This window comes from Orbicella faveolata, unplaced genomic scaffold (genome assembly GCF_042242905.1).
Source record: "Orbicella faveolata isolate gen_17 unplaced genomic scaffold, um_ofav_v1 contig_1, whole genome shotgun sequence".
Taxonomy (NCBI): Eukaryota; Metazoa; Cnidaria; class Anthozoa; order Scleractinia; family Merulinidae; genus Orbicella; species Orbicella faveolata.
This window is the reverse complement of record NW_028301536.1, coordinates 34,916,515-34,933,277: the sequence shown is the minus strand read 5'-3', so window position 1 is coordinate 34,933,277 and position 16,763 is coordinate 34,916,515. Positions and strand designations below refer to the sequence as shown.

General features: G+C 37.1%; 2 long non-coding RNA genes across 2 annotated transcripts; both read right to left on the bottom strand.

The window, feature by feature from the left end:
• Positions 1 to 2,138: 2,138 nt before the first annotated feature.
• On the bottom strand, positions 2,139 to 7,482 carry LOC149118873 (uncharacterized). Its single transcript, XR_016202180.1, has 3 exons — positions 6,439 to 7,482; positions 5,944 to 6,014; positions 2,139 to 2,283 (listed from the first exon to the last, which is right to left on the bottom strand). It is a non-coding gene; the product is annotated as an uncharacterized LOC149118873 (long non-coding RNA).
• Positions 7,483 to 13,691: 6,209 nt separating this feature from the next.
• LOC149118872 (uncharacterized) lies at positions 13,692 to 16,008 on the bottom strand. Its single transcript, XR_016202181.1, has 2 exons — positions 15,459 to 16,008; positions 13,692 to 14,669 (listed from the first exon to the last, which is right to left on the bottom strand). It is a non-coding gene; the product is annotated as an uncharacterized LOC149118872 (long non-coding RNA).
• Between the last annotated feature and the right edge of the window lie 755 nt (positions 16,009 to 16,763).

Below are 16,763 nucleotides of genomic sequence, written 5' to 3'. Positions count from 1 at the left end.
GTGATACACATTAAAAATCACGGGGTAAAAATTTCATCATAGTACCACTTTAAGTATACTATCAGCCGATAGTTTCTCGTCAGAAGCACTCTATTGTTTAATTATTATTATTATTACTATTATTATTATTATTATTATTATTATTATTATTGCGTTCGCGTTCGACGAAGTAGAACGCAAGCCTAATTTTGACATGTGGCTTTCCAGAGTTGGTTGCCCTGTGCATGGTTATATGCTGAAAAATCCACATTCCTGTAAGGACACCAAAATGGCCACCCCGCTTGATTTTTGCATGGGCATGTCACGGCCAGTAAACTGGTACCGTTACTAAGGCATATGACAAGACATGTGACGGACATACGGAGCATGTGGGCAGGCCATGTGTGCTCGTTTTTGCGGTTGATCTTTGGTCTTTCTTTCCATGTGCTCTCAGCGTTAACTTTGGACGTATCTTTTGCGGTGGAACTCTGTATCTTTTGCGGTGGAACTTTGAGAGTGGGTACTGGTACTGTTTACTACTAAGACATGTGAAGAGACACGTAGCGAACATGTGAGCTCGTCTTTCCGCTGGATCTTTCTTTGATTTCTTTCTATTCAGTCGCCGTACGCTTCGCTATTTAATATGTGCTCGCAGCGTTGTATTTTGGTAAATTTAAACGCTTCGACGGTGGCATTTACCGAAATCTGAGGGAATTGTCCTCGTTTATTAACACGGCTTTGAGTCGCCTTGGCTTTGGGATTTTAACCGTGGGAACAGCTATATTTTGATTGCATTTGTTGATTAGTTCCAGTCGCGACAGATAGCTCGGTACTCTGAAGGCAAGATCCATAAGGATGAGCCTGAGCCAAGGAACGGCAAATTATGTAAATATGGTCTACTTTATTCATCAGGGGAAATACTCGAATCAGTCCCACGGAGTTTGTTTACGATAAACGAGCACGCGATTGCAAATGATAGCTTAAATTTGTGCTTTACGTAATTTAAATATACTATTAACTTATTAATCTTGCGAGTCTGGAAACTCACGTCGTCACCCAACGTATCAACAAATCGTGACCTCTTCACTAACATGGACTTTGACACTATGCATATCTATCTGAAAAACCTTGGTTGCTGAAGAATGTTGATTTTAGCAATAGACAAAGGTAGAAAGTCAGCTAGTGAAATCATTTAAGGTATATATTTTAAAGTGACGGCGTCAAACGCACTCTCATAATCTTTGATTATTCAGTTTAATTGTTAACGCCTTCCAAACTAAAATGTGGCATTCCAATTTGGAACAATTCCGAAGGGTACTGGTATTTGATGCGGAAAAAGTTTGTGTTTCCGAAAGGTTTTGGCTTATTGGAAGGAGAAAAAGAAGTGTTCAGTTGAGTCCGCCAGGGACAATACATCCAATTTCACCAAAATGTACAATTTAATGTAAAAAAGATCGTGCACCCATCGCGCTTTCCTTTTTTGAGAGATTAAGATTTTCTGATCTCCCGGCCCACAACTTATCAGAATAAAACGGTCATCTATCTATGATTCTAAAAGGATTCAGAATTTCTGATCCCCCAAGACTTTAATAGATTCAAAAAACTGATCCTCAGTCCACAACCCGTCAGAGCAAAACAGTCATCTACTTATAATTCTAAATGCATTCAGAATTTCTGATCCCCATCACTTCACGGGACAAAAACGGCTATCTGTTCATGGTTCTAAAAGTATTGCGAATTTCTGATCCCCCTCCCCCACCAAATCTGCTGACATGATAGAAAGAGCTGTCGATTTATAATTCTACAACAATTCAGAATTTCTGATCCCACATGACTTAAAGGGATTCAAAAATTCTGATCCCCCAGTGCATAACTTATCAGAACAAAACGGTCATCTACCTATAATTCTTAAAAGGATTCAGAATTTCTGATCCCCCTTATCAGGTGACAGGACAGAAATAGCCGTCTATTTATAATTCACAAGAAATTAACTAGATGTCTGATAGCTAAAAAGTAACGATTGGATAGTAACTTTAAACACATTACAGACAAAATGGATCACAGAGCAAAGGGCATCAGAAAAGTACACAAATGAAATATTCACAGATAGGTCATTATTTATAACGATTTAAAACCACGCCAAAGGATCGAGACAAAAATTGCAGTTTCATGCCGGACAGTGAAAGGTTTTATTTTCAATTCAAAAAGATATGAATTTAGGCTCTAGAATTACAAGCTGTTATTTAAAGTTCACATCAAAGATAACAAGAATTTTAATCAGGACTCAGCTGCCGTCTGGGCCACCTATGGCAAGCCGTTTGTAGCAAAATTTAATCCTTGCAATATATGTTTAATCCTTTAAATAACGGTTTTATTTAAAGATAGAAAAAGGCATTCAATCCAATGGTAAATAAAATTTTTGGTTCAATTCAATCTTTTAATTTTCACGATTCAATCCAATACCTGGAATATTGATTCAATCCAATACCTAAAATATTGATTCAATCCAATACCTAAAATATTGATTCAATCCAATACCTGAAATATTGATTCAATCCAATACCTGGAATATTGATTCAATCCAATACGTAAAATATTGATTCAATCCAATACCTGGAATATTGATTCAATCCAATACCTCGAATATTGGTGTAAACCAATACCTGAAATATTGATTCAATCCAATACCTCAAATATTGATTCAATCCAATACCTCAAATATTGATGCAATCTTCCTGGGCCGAGCGCGGCCAACAGGAACGAGAGTAACTAAGCACTAGAGAGCACTGAAAACATGGCGGGCGAAGAAGAACTAGATTTAGAAGTTGAGTTTCCTAAGTTTCTTGCAGACATCTTGGATAAAACGGAAATAATTTTTGAGAATTTTGACTCAGAAGTTGCAGAAGCGCACGCCGAAGTTCTTGATCAAACCATTAGTCTGCTTAGGTAAATGAGGCGTTGCTACAACCGAGACACAAGGGACACGGAAAATTTAGATTCTATTACTGCCGCTTTTGTAGATGTAAGTTAACCAATTTTTATGAGACAAACATATTTGTTTATTAAAAGCTGTGTGTGCTAGCTTTTTGTGGCAAATAACATAAACTGTGGCAAATTTTGCTACCACATTGGTCTTTGGTATTGTGCATATTTCTGCTGTCCAATCATTACTGGCACACTAAACTTTGAACTGTAAACAAAATTTTTGCTGTGCCGTGTGCACAGTCAAACATGTTTCTCACAAAAACTGCTTGTGTAAACCTGGCTTTAAGTTATTTTTGAAATAAGAACCTTTACATTTTACAAGACAGCAATCATTGAACATTGGGATGTGTTTTAAGTTTTTCAATGTTGTTGTCTCATGTTTTGCATTATTTAACCCACATGTGGTACTTCTTTCCTAAAAACGATGTTTTTCTTGATATTCTATTACAAACATGGCACCAATTTGTTGTGAATATTATCGGGTACCCAGGGCTCAAGGCTAACACTACTGCCAACTAGCCACACATTTCAGTTTTGAATAGTAGATTTTGCACTTTCACTAGCCATTGTGACAATCATGATGGAATGGAGTACTGGTCTACTGGATGAAGACAAAATTGAGAATTATCCTGACAAAGTAAAACTGAAGAGAATAGAAACTAATGAAAACAGGGAAACTATGAGTGAATTTCATGGAAATAATTGCCTTAATAAGCATATGATAAATATTTAACTATTAAAGGGAGATAAAAGAAAATGGCAACACTGATAAAAGTACATCAGAGATTGAACATAAGCATATTGAAGAAAAACAGGATTCGTGTTTGTGGGAGTGAAATTTTCTTAGTGATTATTATTAACATTTTAGATGCAACAAGAAATGTTCAAGATTGACCACTCTTATAAAAAAGTCAGTGAAGCTGTGTATGAAAAAGGCTGGCTGGTGCAAGGTTAGTTTTGGCTAGTGACATGAGTCCTGTTAGTAGCCATTACGCCAGTGCACCAAGAGGTTAGTCTTGTCTCCTGGGTACTTTTGAAAATAAGATAACAAATTAACCTTGCCACATTTTAACATCTGTTTTGATAAGCACCTGAAAAATCTACAAGGCAGAGTAGTGCACATGGCAGTTATCAAATGCCCTGATTTCTCTTCAGTTTAGTTGTGTTGCTAGAAGTTAGGCATTCTGTAATTCAAGCAGTTTCTGAGTTTTGTATATCAATGAAAAGGAAGATGGGAAAATAATTTACTTGATACAGGGTGAGGTTTTCTGTTGTGAATTGAGTTGCCAAAATACTTTAAGGGCCATAATCTCCTTTACCCAGCCCACACACATGTAGTATTATACAATTGTCAGTTGCCCAAGTTTAACTGTCACTAGTTCTAGAGCCTCTTGGAAGATGTCTACTCCCATTTGACTTGATTATCTTAAGGGATCTACCCTTTCCAATACAAATGACTGCAATGAATCATGTTGTCCCAGGTCAATTTCTTCAACTATAACATTGTTATCACTGTCCAATGGAGTTGGACCATCAGGATCATCACCATAGTATTCAAAATCATATGACTTTCCATTTGAAAGGGGGTTTTCAGGCTGCATCATATGATTAAGCCACATTTGGTATGGCAACCAGTTTTTTTTCTGTTCTTACATTTTGGTGGTTGAAAGCTTCAGTGAACTGGCAAAGAGCAAGGTTTATCCTTGGTTGAAAAACTAAGTGTAAGGTGGAAAGATGCACTGGATTATCAGTGTCCAGGATGCCTGACAATTCCATACTACAAAAAGTGTAAAAGTACAAGTGGGAAGCACAACGGAAACATCCCTCCACAATCTTTCAATTCGTTGGTTGTGTTGATGGCCCTGCAGTGAAGCTGCCCCTCTTCTCTCTTCTAACCTGCTCCATTGTATCGCACACACCAACGTTTTCAGCACCATGATCTACTCGTACTCTCGAAGGCCAAAATTCTCCGTCTCTCTTAACGGCATCCAGAAAGAATTCAAGAACTGTTTCTGCTTTATTGCTGGCACTACATTTCAAAAACATTATTCTCCGTGAAAATCCGTCTATACAGCCGAATTAATATTTTCCATCGGATCAGAGAGTGATGTCCATCCAGATGCCAAAGCGAATTTACGCACCCCATCTCAAAACAGTATTTTGGGGATCTAATTTTGCTAACCTTTCTCTTATTCTTCTCCGTTGAACCCGTAACCCAATGGACTTAAAGAAACCTGCAATGAAATTATATCCATACTCTTGGATGATTTCGGTTCCTTATCAGGTAAGTTGTTGAAACCCCTCATATCTTCTCAGCCATACTCTGTCAATCTTCTGTGAATTGTCCATCTCCAAACTCCAATCATCTTTGTTATCGTTGTCCAGATGAATCCTAGTCCTCAAAGTTCCTCGAGCACCTCAACAGGAATTTTAAGAAATGGTCTTCCATGATTCCAACTTCTGAGTCAAAGTTCTCAAAAATTATTTCCGTTTTATCCAAGATGTCTGCAAGAAACTTAGGAAACTCAACTTCTAACTCTAGTTCTCCTTCGCCCGCCATGTTTTCAGTGCTCTCTAGTGCTTAGTTACTCTCGTTCCTGTTGGCCGCGCTCGGCCCAGGAAGATTGCATCAATATTTGAGGTATTGGATTGAATCAATATTTGAGGTATTGGATTGAATCAATATTTCAGGTATTGGATTGCACCAATATTCGAGGTATTGGATTGAATCAATATTCCAGGTATTGGATTGAATCAATATTTTAGGTATTGGATTGAATCAATATTCCAGGTATTGGATTGAATCAATATTCCAGGTATTGGATTGAATCGTGAAAATTAAAAGATTGAATTGAACCAAAAATTTTATTTACCATTGGATTGAATGCCTTTTTCTATCTTTAGATAAAACCGTTATTTAAAGGATTAAACATATATTGCAAGGATTTAATTTTGCTACAAACGGCTTGCCATAGCCACCTCCGTTTTCTGCTTTAATGTGTTCGTTTCGGATTGACGGCCGCTATTCTTGCCTTTTTTTCCCCTCTGCTCTGCAATGAAGCAATTGAAGCTAAATATTTTTATAAATAGCGATAGAATTAACATTGTTTTTCATTAATCAATTGATCGGGAGTGTATTCTTTTGTAAAGAATAAAGAGCAGTATGTAGGCAATGCGGTAGTGAAGTGTATCGAGCGTGATCTGTAGCTTCAAATCAATTCAGTGTAAACTTTAAGTTACCTCTTCAAAAAGCACACTAACAAGCTATTATGCAAGCATTTCATACATAGGAAATGTGTGTGAATAGTTTCCTCGTTACGGGTGCTAATAAAATCAGGAGAACAAACGTTTTTCTTGTGTTTCAGTGATCGCGAAATAAATATAACAACGAAATTTCTTCAGCCACAACATTGATTTCGATTCAAAGATTGAGCAGCTAACTTTAATGTTGAGCAACAATTATGATATACTTACTTTTCTGCGACTTTCCTTTCTTTCACCGAAGCAATCAAGATACTCATTTGAACTTGGACAAATCATTCCATGTTTCTTGCTGCTATTGACAATGTTGGATTCGAAATTGCGCGCAAATAACTGACTCCTTTGGAAAGGGAATCTGCTGGTCAAAAGTATTCATTTATCAGATTCACCGAAGGATTATGGGATCGGATGGAAACAGCAAAATGGCGGGCAAAGATCGTGGTGAATGTTGTTAGGATTCGATAACAAAGCTCTCTGTTATTTTATAGCCTTGCTCTACGTTGGAAAGCAGTCACAAATTGTTTACAGATGTCCGTTGTTATTCCAGTTGAGTCAAATCCCAGTAAAGGTGGAAAAGTATGAAGTTTCGTCGGCAAAACAGTGTGGCAATCAAACTATTTGCCAGCAGCTGGCGGTTTCTCTTACACTCGTCAGGTTTACAGAAAGCTTGTGGTCCCTGCAGCTTTCCAAGGTAAACTGATTTTCTTGCATAATTTGTGAAGGTTCTTGAAATACTGGAAACGTTCTGGCCGGTTAAATTGATCGTGGAAGATTACAGAAGATGCAGATGCTTTAACACACTGTTAAGTCTTGTTGATTTCGTGAATGCAAATGTTCATTTCCTAAAGGAGTTATGAAAGCAACTGTATTCAACACAACAATATACAAACAATTTCGCGTTGGGAAAATCATTCATTGTAAAAGTACAATAAGTGCAATAAATGCGAGCTCTCTCATGTAGTTTACATATACTTCATATAGCTAGTGTATATCTTGTCTAGGATCAAGTGGGCATACATGTATTTATTATACAACAACTAAAACACAAGATATCAAAAAGCAACACCCTTCACCTTTTTGATTTTCAGGTTGATGGTGGTACTCTTGAGGTTATGTTAGATGTGCATATTACATTATCAAGACCTTTTGTTTCCCACTTATTACTTGAGTTGCAAAAGACTGATGTTATTTTCATTAGGGTGGTTGAAGTTCTCTTTAATTGGGCAGTATTTCAAAGGTTTTTTTATAATTTGGCATTTCGTTATGCAAATAGAGGTTATTTAGAACAGCAGATGTAATTCACAGCTAGGTTATGGAAGATTACTTTTAACCACTTCCAGAAATTTGTACATAAAGCTTACCATAATTTGAAAAACACATGATTCATGGATAAAATTAATTGAAAAAAATACTTTCATGAAGAAATTAATGTAATTGAAATTTGAAATTCATTTCAAGAATATTTTGTGCTTTTCCAGTCACGAAATCTGTTTACATTTCATGAAAATTTACTGAAGAATGTAAACATTTACTAGACTCCAATTTAAGTAGCTGAGAAGTGTTTCAAACAAGATTTTTGAAAGATATATGTTAAATTTAAGTAAGTTTTGTGATAAATCGCAACATAATGGAAACTCATTTCCAGCCAGATTTTGTCCTCCTTTTGCATCTGGATGTGCCTAGTTTTTGGTATTAAATTTTAATGTACAACTGTAGCAGGTTTAAATAAAACTATGAGTTATTTATACATTTTCCTATGTAAATACAGAGATTTCACTTAGGTTTAGGATTTGAAGAGCAGGTATCAAAGTTCAATATAAATGAGTAATGAAGAGTTTTCAATAGTTAGCTATATTTTCACCACCTGTGTCTAAGAAAGCTTTTGGCTAGGTTAATATTAAAGTGCTACGTGTACATGAGTGATGGATAATTTTTAGATTGGCTGCTATCTTTTTACTATCTCTGGCTTTTGGGTAGGTTATCACAGTGCGATATGAGTGATGGGTAGTTTTCAGATAGGCTATCTTTGTACTAACTACAGCAGAGGTAGGTTTCAGATAGGATAGTGTTTTATTGTTCAATATAAGGACTAGTCTTCAGATAGCCTAGTTTTTGGCTTACTACAGTAGTGGTGGCTTTTGGATAGACAAGTTAGTGGATAGCTAGGCCATCTAAGTATCTGTTGAATATCTATACAGGAAGCTAGTTTTTAGCTAGTCTATCCATTTCCTAACTATCTGATGGATAGATATTAGTTAACTTTAAGCCATGCCAAAGATAGCTATCCTCTATCTACAAAACCTCTTGGATAGAAAAAAGATAGAGATTTTCATCCGTCAACCAGGAATGAGATAGTTGCAAGTAGCATGAAGTTAGTAATAAACTAGTAATGAGATATGATCGTTTTTGGGAGGGCTTCTTTAACTGAGGACAGCAAACTATTGCCAGCTAGCAGGAAACATCTCCAAGATGAGTGTGCCAAATTAAAGAAGAAAGAATAGAATTGCTTGTAGCACTAGCTACAATACTTGCATCCATATCTGTCAGGTCTTTATAAAAACAATTTTACCCACACCCTTCTCCTTTGAGCATGGTTAAACTGGTTATGTAACTGAAGTGTGAATGAACTGGTAGCCCACTCAAAAAGTTAGATTGAAGATGTAAAAACATGTTGGGCAAAGCTAAAGTCCATGGCCGCTGCTATATGACAACAGGTTTTTGGAGGATACTGTATACATGTATGTAGAGTACATCGACCCACTTAAATGTATCAACTGCAAATTTAAATGTACATGTAAATTGCAGTCCTTAATTGTCATCCCTGTAATGTACTGTAGTGTTCCTGAATGCTCTTTTTGTTTGATAACAGTGAGGTGCCTTGTTTCCATGTTAAACAGAAATTGTTAGAAATTTTTCCTTCACACAAGGTGAGCTAACTCCGACAGAGAAAGTGGAGTCTACATTTATGCCTACAGTTGTGCAGTTTGAGTAATCTCACTTTTTTGGTCAATTCTGAACTTTCCTATCCTCTTAGGTACTGTTTGATATTGTTTTTTTAGACTTACAGCTACTGTAATTTTGAAGTGCATAGATCATTGTAATACAATGTGTGATGTTTACAGTTACTTATATTAATAGACTGCTGTGAAGAAACTTGTTCTTCATCACTCTCTCAGTATAATCTGAGTGTATGGAATCTGTTAAGAATTATGCTATATTTGTATAAAATTTCTAATTGAATATTGTTATCAAGAAAAAATATTTTGATTAGACATTGTTCAGGCAGGCAGCGAGATCTAAACCCTGTCTTCAATGTTATGATTTAATGTGGCTACATTGGATGTAACACTGGTTTTGCAGGGGATCAGAAATTCTGAATCTTCTCCTGTGTTCTTTGGGGGATCAGAAATTCTGAACCCTTTCTAGAGTTCTTTAGGGGATCAGAAATTCTGAACTCTTTCTAGTGTTCTTCGGGGGATCAGAAATTCTGAACCCTTTCTAGTGTTCTTTGGGGGATCAGAAATTCTGAACCCTTTCTAGTGTTCTTTGGGGGATCAGAAATTCTGAACCCTTTCTAGAGTTCTTTAGGGGATCAGAAATTCTGAACCCTTTCTAGAGTTCTTTAGGGGATCAGAAATTCTGAACCCTTTCTAGTGTTCTTTGGGGGATCAGAAATTCTGAACCCTTTCTAGTGTTCTTTGGGGGATCAGAAATTCTGAACCCTTTTTAGTGTTCTTCGGGGGATCAGAAATTCTGAACCTTTTCTAATGTTCTTTGGGAGATCAGAAATTCTGAACCCTTTCTAGTGTTCTTTGGGGGATTTGAAATTTTGAATCCTCTCTTGTGTTGTTTGGGGATCAGAAATTTTGAATCGTTTTCTATGGAGGTACCTCTCGAGACAAGAAATTCAAAAAAATCATTTGGTGTCTTATGCGTGACTTAAACATTCATTTCAATTCAAATAAAGAATAGGAAATTGCTTGGAAGAATTTTTTAATTCCTTGCAAACAGGGAAACTTTTCCTCTGAGTTTTAACACCAGTTTAAGATTCTTAGTATATTGCAAAAATCGTCTTTGGAATTAAATGACAATCATAGACTTCCGTCTAAGCTCCACGTTTCACTTTAGGCCAATTTTGCACTCATTTCCAACGGAACTTCCAAGCCTGCAACGTAAAAATAACTTTTCTCCGAGACAGGTTTCTATTTTACACCGAAAAAGTAGCCATTTTTGAAGTGGTTCTTAGTATTTACTCTGAATTTTATCAAATTGGAACACCACATTTTAGTTTGGAAGGCGTTTGTTGTTTAATTATTGTTCAATTGTTTGCAACTCTGATGAAAGTGGACAAAAGCCACCAAAAATTCGTTATAGCAAAAAACAGATTGGCTGACGAAAAACCTTAACGAACGTTTAATTAGAGTTCACCACTAAATTTTCCCCGATTCTTATTGGTTTAAATTGTTCACGTGACGCGATAGTGTTCATCGGCGGAGAGGCGCTACCAGCCCATCGTGCCCTTCCGAGGAAAATACCCGGATGAATATTACTCGCCCTTGAAAATTTTTCTGTAATAAATATTTGATTCATAAACATTTAGTGGGTCTTTGTTTTCTTTTTCAAATTTTACATTTGGCTTTCACGCCTTTGATCTAAAATAGTTTTTGAACTGCTGCGCGGAAGTAATTTTGATGGTGAACAATAAAGACAATAGAGTTTTTAAGCAATTCCGAAACTGCCGAGAAGTGGAAAAATATTTACATTGCTGACGAAGAAAGACTTCAATAAAACACATATGTGCAATCTACAACGGTTGTCCCATGCCACGCTTCTAAAAGAAAAACATGTTAGAACCTACCAAAAGAATTGCTGGTTTTCAGTGTCACCAGGAGCCATAATCAGGGACGGAGACCGTAAGCGCGCGCCATTTCAAGTATTGGGGCTGTCCCCATGATATGGGACAATAATTCTATTTTTAGAACAAATTGCGCCATCACCTGCGGCACACGCGCGTGCATGCTGCGAGGATTTTTGCGGATGTCGCGCGGGGGAAATGGCGTCCGAAATTCCCGAAATGTTTCATGTTTTTGCCCCACAACTCAACGCGTTTACGTCTGTTGGAGTTTTGCTTAAGTATTTTCGTCGTAAGCTGCTCCAGTCTGAGTGAAGTAAGACAGTGTCCAATTTAGGTATGTTCCGCTGTAAGCTTATATATATCGCTGACCAAGTTGTGTTCCGACTGATACTTCTTTTACATGAGCTGTACATTACTCCACTTTAAATTTCACATATGTTGAAGATTAACAGCTTTCCCATTACACAGCAAAAAACTAGCTGGATATATTTAGATATAGCAGAGCTTCAGGACTTCATAGTTTCATAGCTCCTCTTGCCACACGCTTGTCAGTCTATCGCGACCGAAAAGTAAAACAAAATAATTGCTACTTTGAGTTCCGCTTGAATTGTAAGCAACGCTTGATGTTTCATCGAGGCTTAATAACTTTACGTCCGTAGATACTGCTCAGTTTTATTCGTGTAAAAATCCAGTAAATTCTCTGTTGTCGATGAATGAGAGCGCCCGCCGATGCGTGTTTTGTACAGTCAGTAAACATGACAAATTGTACTTCCGCCGCACTTTCGTGTGAAAGCGTACATCGAACTCAAACAATAGCTCTATAGTTTTTAAATATGTTTAAGATTGATAAATGTTTGAGAACATATTAAAAGCTAAGCTGAAAATATGTGAATAAAGCAGAAACAATCAGCAAAGTTACGATGACGCTTTCTTTAATCAACTTGGAATAACGATTTCGATTTTATCGAGTTATAAAAACTACTTGTCTATTTTCATTTTCGTAGTGTAAAACTTCACTATGCTTATGTTGAAGAAACACACATGATGTTAGTAGCCTTTTTTGCATTCGTGAAATTTGTTGCAGCATCTCAACACAAAAGATAACGAAAGAAATCTTTGTCAAGATTTGTTGACAATTGAAAACACCGACTCGGACTTGGAAGTGCACGAGCTGCACGATGCAAATGAGCTAATTGTACGCGTCAGACTTTCCTTTCAAAAACCTTTGCAAACTCACCAAACAAGCAGAGACAATAAGAAACCATCAAAACAGGTTTTGGTTATGATTAAACATTGTCTGAGAAACTCACAAATTAACTCGATACCAGAGTAGAGAGTTTTCTTGCTATATTCTTAAGCATACTCGTGAGCTTACAACTAGCGTGAGCAGATCTTATTATTCTTTCCCAGCGCGAGATTGAAGTCTTGTTTTCGACCTTGAAAAACCCACCTTTTCCGTTAGCTCAGAGCATTAAACTACATATAAGCGCCCTGGTTCGTATTCCCTGCCTTATTCCCTGCCATCGCTGTGAAAAATACGCAAGAGAATCTCCAACTCTCACCATTTGATCACGCAACGTGACAACATCCACGCGAGAGCCCCTGACATGTGCGTGAATCCGCGCGGATATATGACGTCAGGATGGCGCAATTTGTTCTAAAAATAGAAAAATTGTCCCATATCATAGGTGCGCGCGAATCCCGAGACTTACGGTCTCCGTCCCATTCTCGTCCCCAGAGCCTCCGTTTCTTTTGGTCACGTGGTCGGAGAAACGGAGGGCTCTGGTAGCAGCCATTACCGGATGTCCGTAAATCACGGACATCCGGTAACGCATGCGTAATTTTGGCCTGCATATCTGCTCATGCTCAGAAACTAATCCTGAGGGAGGGGAGAGAGGAATAGAGAGTATTCAGATGTAAACATATCGGAACGCTGATATGTGTTTTCACTTCGCTGAAGTTAGGTGATTTAGAGTTAAAAAGAGAGTAGAAAGCGGCCTTAAATGCCGTCGCCGCTTCAAACACGATTGCCAGCTTGTGTAATATTTTACCAACGGGTTTCGCGGTGCATTTTGTGGTGGACCGTCTAGAAAAATTCAGGAATCGATAGCTGTGTTCTTGTTGTTTCTTTTCTTCATATTCGATAAAAAGGAGAAGTTTAAAGAGCGGGGTGCAGTTGTGAAAGCTTTCAAGCAACGTAATCAGGATACGGCATGTATTACGTCTATCGATGACACGGTAAAATTTGTTTATGGACACACGGAAGCGTTTGTGGAAATCAGCCGTGGAAATTGCATCACTGACCAGAGGATTTAATTATAAGCCGTGCTGATAGATGAAGGGAAAATTTTTTTAATGGTAAGAACTATTTACTTCCTGGTTATTTACATAAGTTTGTAAGCTGCAGCAGAATAAAAATCTGTTGAACTCAGGAAAGTTTTGTTGTATTGGAGTTTTGCTCATGTTTCCTTGCAAGGAATGTAATAAAGGTGCTCACTTTCATATGATCTTTCATGTCCTCATTTTTCCAAGTAACCCCATTCTGTTCTATTTTTTTTTTTACAAAAAAGGGTCTTACACAATCAACAGATCATTAAACTGTCAAATTAAATCAGTCGATCAACTTTTATTGTGCATTATTTACAGAATTAATTTACATCAGTATTATGATTAAATAAATATGAGAAGAGAAATCTATTTTGCATATGGCTATGGAAAGAAAAAAAAAAATATGTGTGTGGTAACCAGGGTATAGGGTAGCAATTGGCCTTTTGAAGTGGTTACTGCCTTGTTAAGAAAAACGCCAAGAAAAAAAATAAAAGTCCTATGCCAGTTGTTATCAAGTGGTTATATATGTGTGCTGGGGGCTTCTATAATGGCTCTGCAGCAATTTTAATTAGCTTATCTGGAACATCTAATGATGATTTTTGTACATTGAGGCTTAAGAAAAGCCTCTAGACATTACAAAACTAGATATAGGGCTATTCCACCATTTTGTCCTCCATCCCCCACTGCTTTTGTCGATGTAATTGTTTTTGTTCATTTTATACCTTTCAACCAGCTTATATAAAGCTTAATCTTTTGGGTGCTTTCAACAGCAACAACACCAATTTATTTCAGTATTCCCATATGAGTACATGGTGTTACCAAAAATATAATACAGCTAAAATGATGTCACTATAACATTGGTATCTGGCATTGGTATGCATGTAGAGGTTCCTGATGTGAAGAGAGTGATTCATATTGGTGTGCCTCAATGTACATTAAGGAAGATTTTTTTTAGGAAACTGCATGAACAAAATGAATGGGAAACAATGCAATGTCATTGCTCTTTTACAATTCATGTTACTTCATGGTAATAAGGCTCTTCAGCCTGTTATACAACCATGTGCAACAACAAATCTCAATGTATACTTTCTACATCTTGTGGTTGATCAGAACATCAGCCACATAGCTTTACTATCGACAATGGTTCTTTCTCCATCTCCTTTTTTTTCAGTATTATTTATTGAACTGCAAGAGCAACATTCCTATTTGAATTATCCATAAATGGTCATCCTTTGAGGAATTTATGTAGCACTATTATAGTCTGAAAGTTAACAAAGAATAGTAAATAATGGCAGGAAATAAATTATCTTTCAAAGGCTAACAAAAAGATTATGACATTTTTCTTATGGGGATATTAATGTAACTCTGTACACCTTTAATGTTTGATTTGTTTTTAGTAGAGATAATTCCCACATTACATTTGGAAACCCACTAGTCCTGATGATTCGTTATCAGTTATACATGTATAAATAATTGACTCTTATATTTGTTCACAGTTATTTGCATGGATGATAAATTATTGTTATTTACTGATTAATGTTATTGTGACGGAATAAAGTTTTGCTAGTTGCAGTTGCTTCCTAACTGAAGTGGGGAGAGAGGAAAGGGCCTCAAATTTCAGCTATGGTTATTTTCCTTTACACATCATTTCCACAAGTAAATTATAAAAAAAAAATAATAAATTCGGGTGAAGGCTCTAAAGCAAACTAAACTCTTGCCTGACCACAAAAGGTTTGTTCGTGTTTTTTTGGGGGGAGACTATAGGGGAGGTCTCAATAATAAAGAGAGGGGAGCTAAAAAAAAAAGATATTATATATATCTATAACAGCAGAAGCTTCTTAACAGATAGTAAAAGATACATACATAACAATATGTGGATAAAAAAAAACAAACTTAACTTCATGTTCAGACCATTTGCTACATCATCCAGGTACGTAGCAGAGTATTATAACACGGACCTTTGACTCATTTTGGCAATTTAATATCAATACATTTTGGACTGCTAGAATCTGATCTCCTTGATCTTTCAGAGAGAGAAAAACACACTCACCTTCGCATTTCCAGTACCACATTTGCTTAGCAAGAGTGATATTTCTTCGTCTTTTCACCTGGCTCTAAGTTTCCTTTTGAGCTTTTCATAAAGGAAGACGAACGTTTCTTAAAACCCACTGCCGATTCGAAGTTAATTTTATGATTTCTTGGGGTATGGTCAGCGACAAAGTAACTGTTGTATTAGCTGGTTGATTCTCAGAGTTCTAAACGTTTCTTCCCGCCTTCTCCGCTGCTACAACAAAGGACGATGACTACGATCGTGAATGACATCGTTGCAGGCGACGTACTCCTTTGGTTACGTGGAAACTTTGATGATTTCTTCGGATCGATCTGGAAAGGTCACCATTTGTTTTTTCGTAAAGCGCGCCTGTGTCAACTGAGCGAAGGTGCCGCCATCCGGGCTGGAAGTAAAATGGAATGCGTAGAGCTTTGTAATTTTCATTTCTGCTGCGCATTCATTTTTTGTCAGCCAATGAAAAAATTCGAATTTTTGGGTGCGTCCAGAGCTACTCGTCAACGACTTTTTAAGACGAGTAGCACTGGGGACGAGAATGTCTCCGTCCCCAATTATGGCTCCTGGTGTCACGCAATTAAAATTAGATCAAAATAAAAATCAAAACCGGTCAATAGATAAAGTCTAGAATCTGGGAAATGAAAGAAGGTAAATATGCAAAGACTCTCGCCAAAATTCTGGACACAGCAATTTTTTTATGCGAGATATGCGGAGAAATTTTTTACCCAAATTTATAGAGATTTGTATGGAGACGCCATGCTGGTGCCCATCCGTATGGGTACCAACATGGCGGCCGGAAACCAACAGAAACATCTGCCACTGAGTTTTGCCACAAAAGCGTGAATTTATCCCTCGAGGAACTCTAAAACATTAAAATAATACTTTTTCTAATACATGAACCGTTCAGATAGCCAAGTTCCCCGCAGAAATAAGTCACTTTTAACCATCATGACAGCTCTCTTGGCCGTCATGTAAATGCCGCGTCACGCAGAAGCTTAGAAGTTCAAGCGTAGTGTATCACAAAACCAAGAACCCTTTCGGAGCGAACATTTGTACGAATATTAGTTTTCAGCTGCTCTTATACATCATTTAAGTAAAATTTCAGGAAGATCAATAGTTTTGTAGTTCGAATTTTGGTGACGTCATGTGAAAACCAGTTATTATGCTCAGGTATTCTCCACTCGAAAGACAATGGTATGTATGGCGTCTTTGAAAGCTCCGATCAATTTCGAGAAAACATCCCAGACGATCCGAAGTGCCAATCACTGGCCGACTGCGGCTAATCGATAT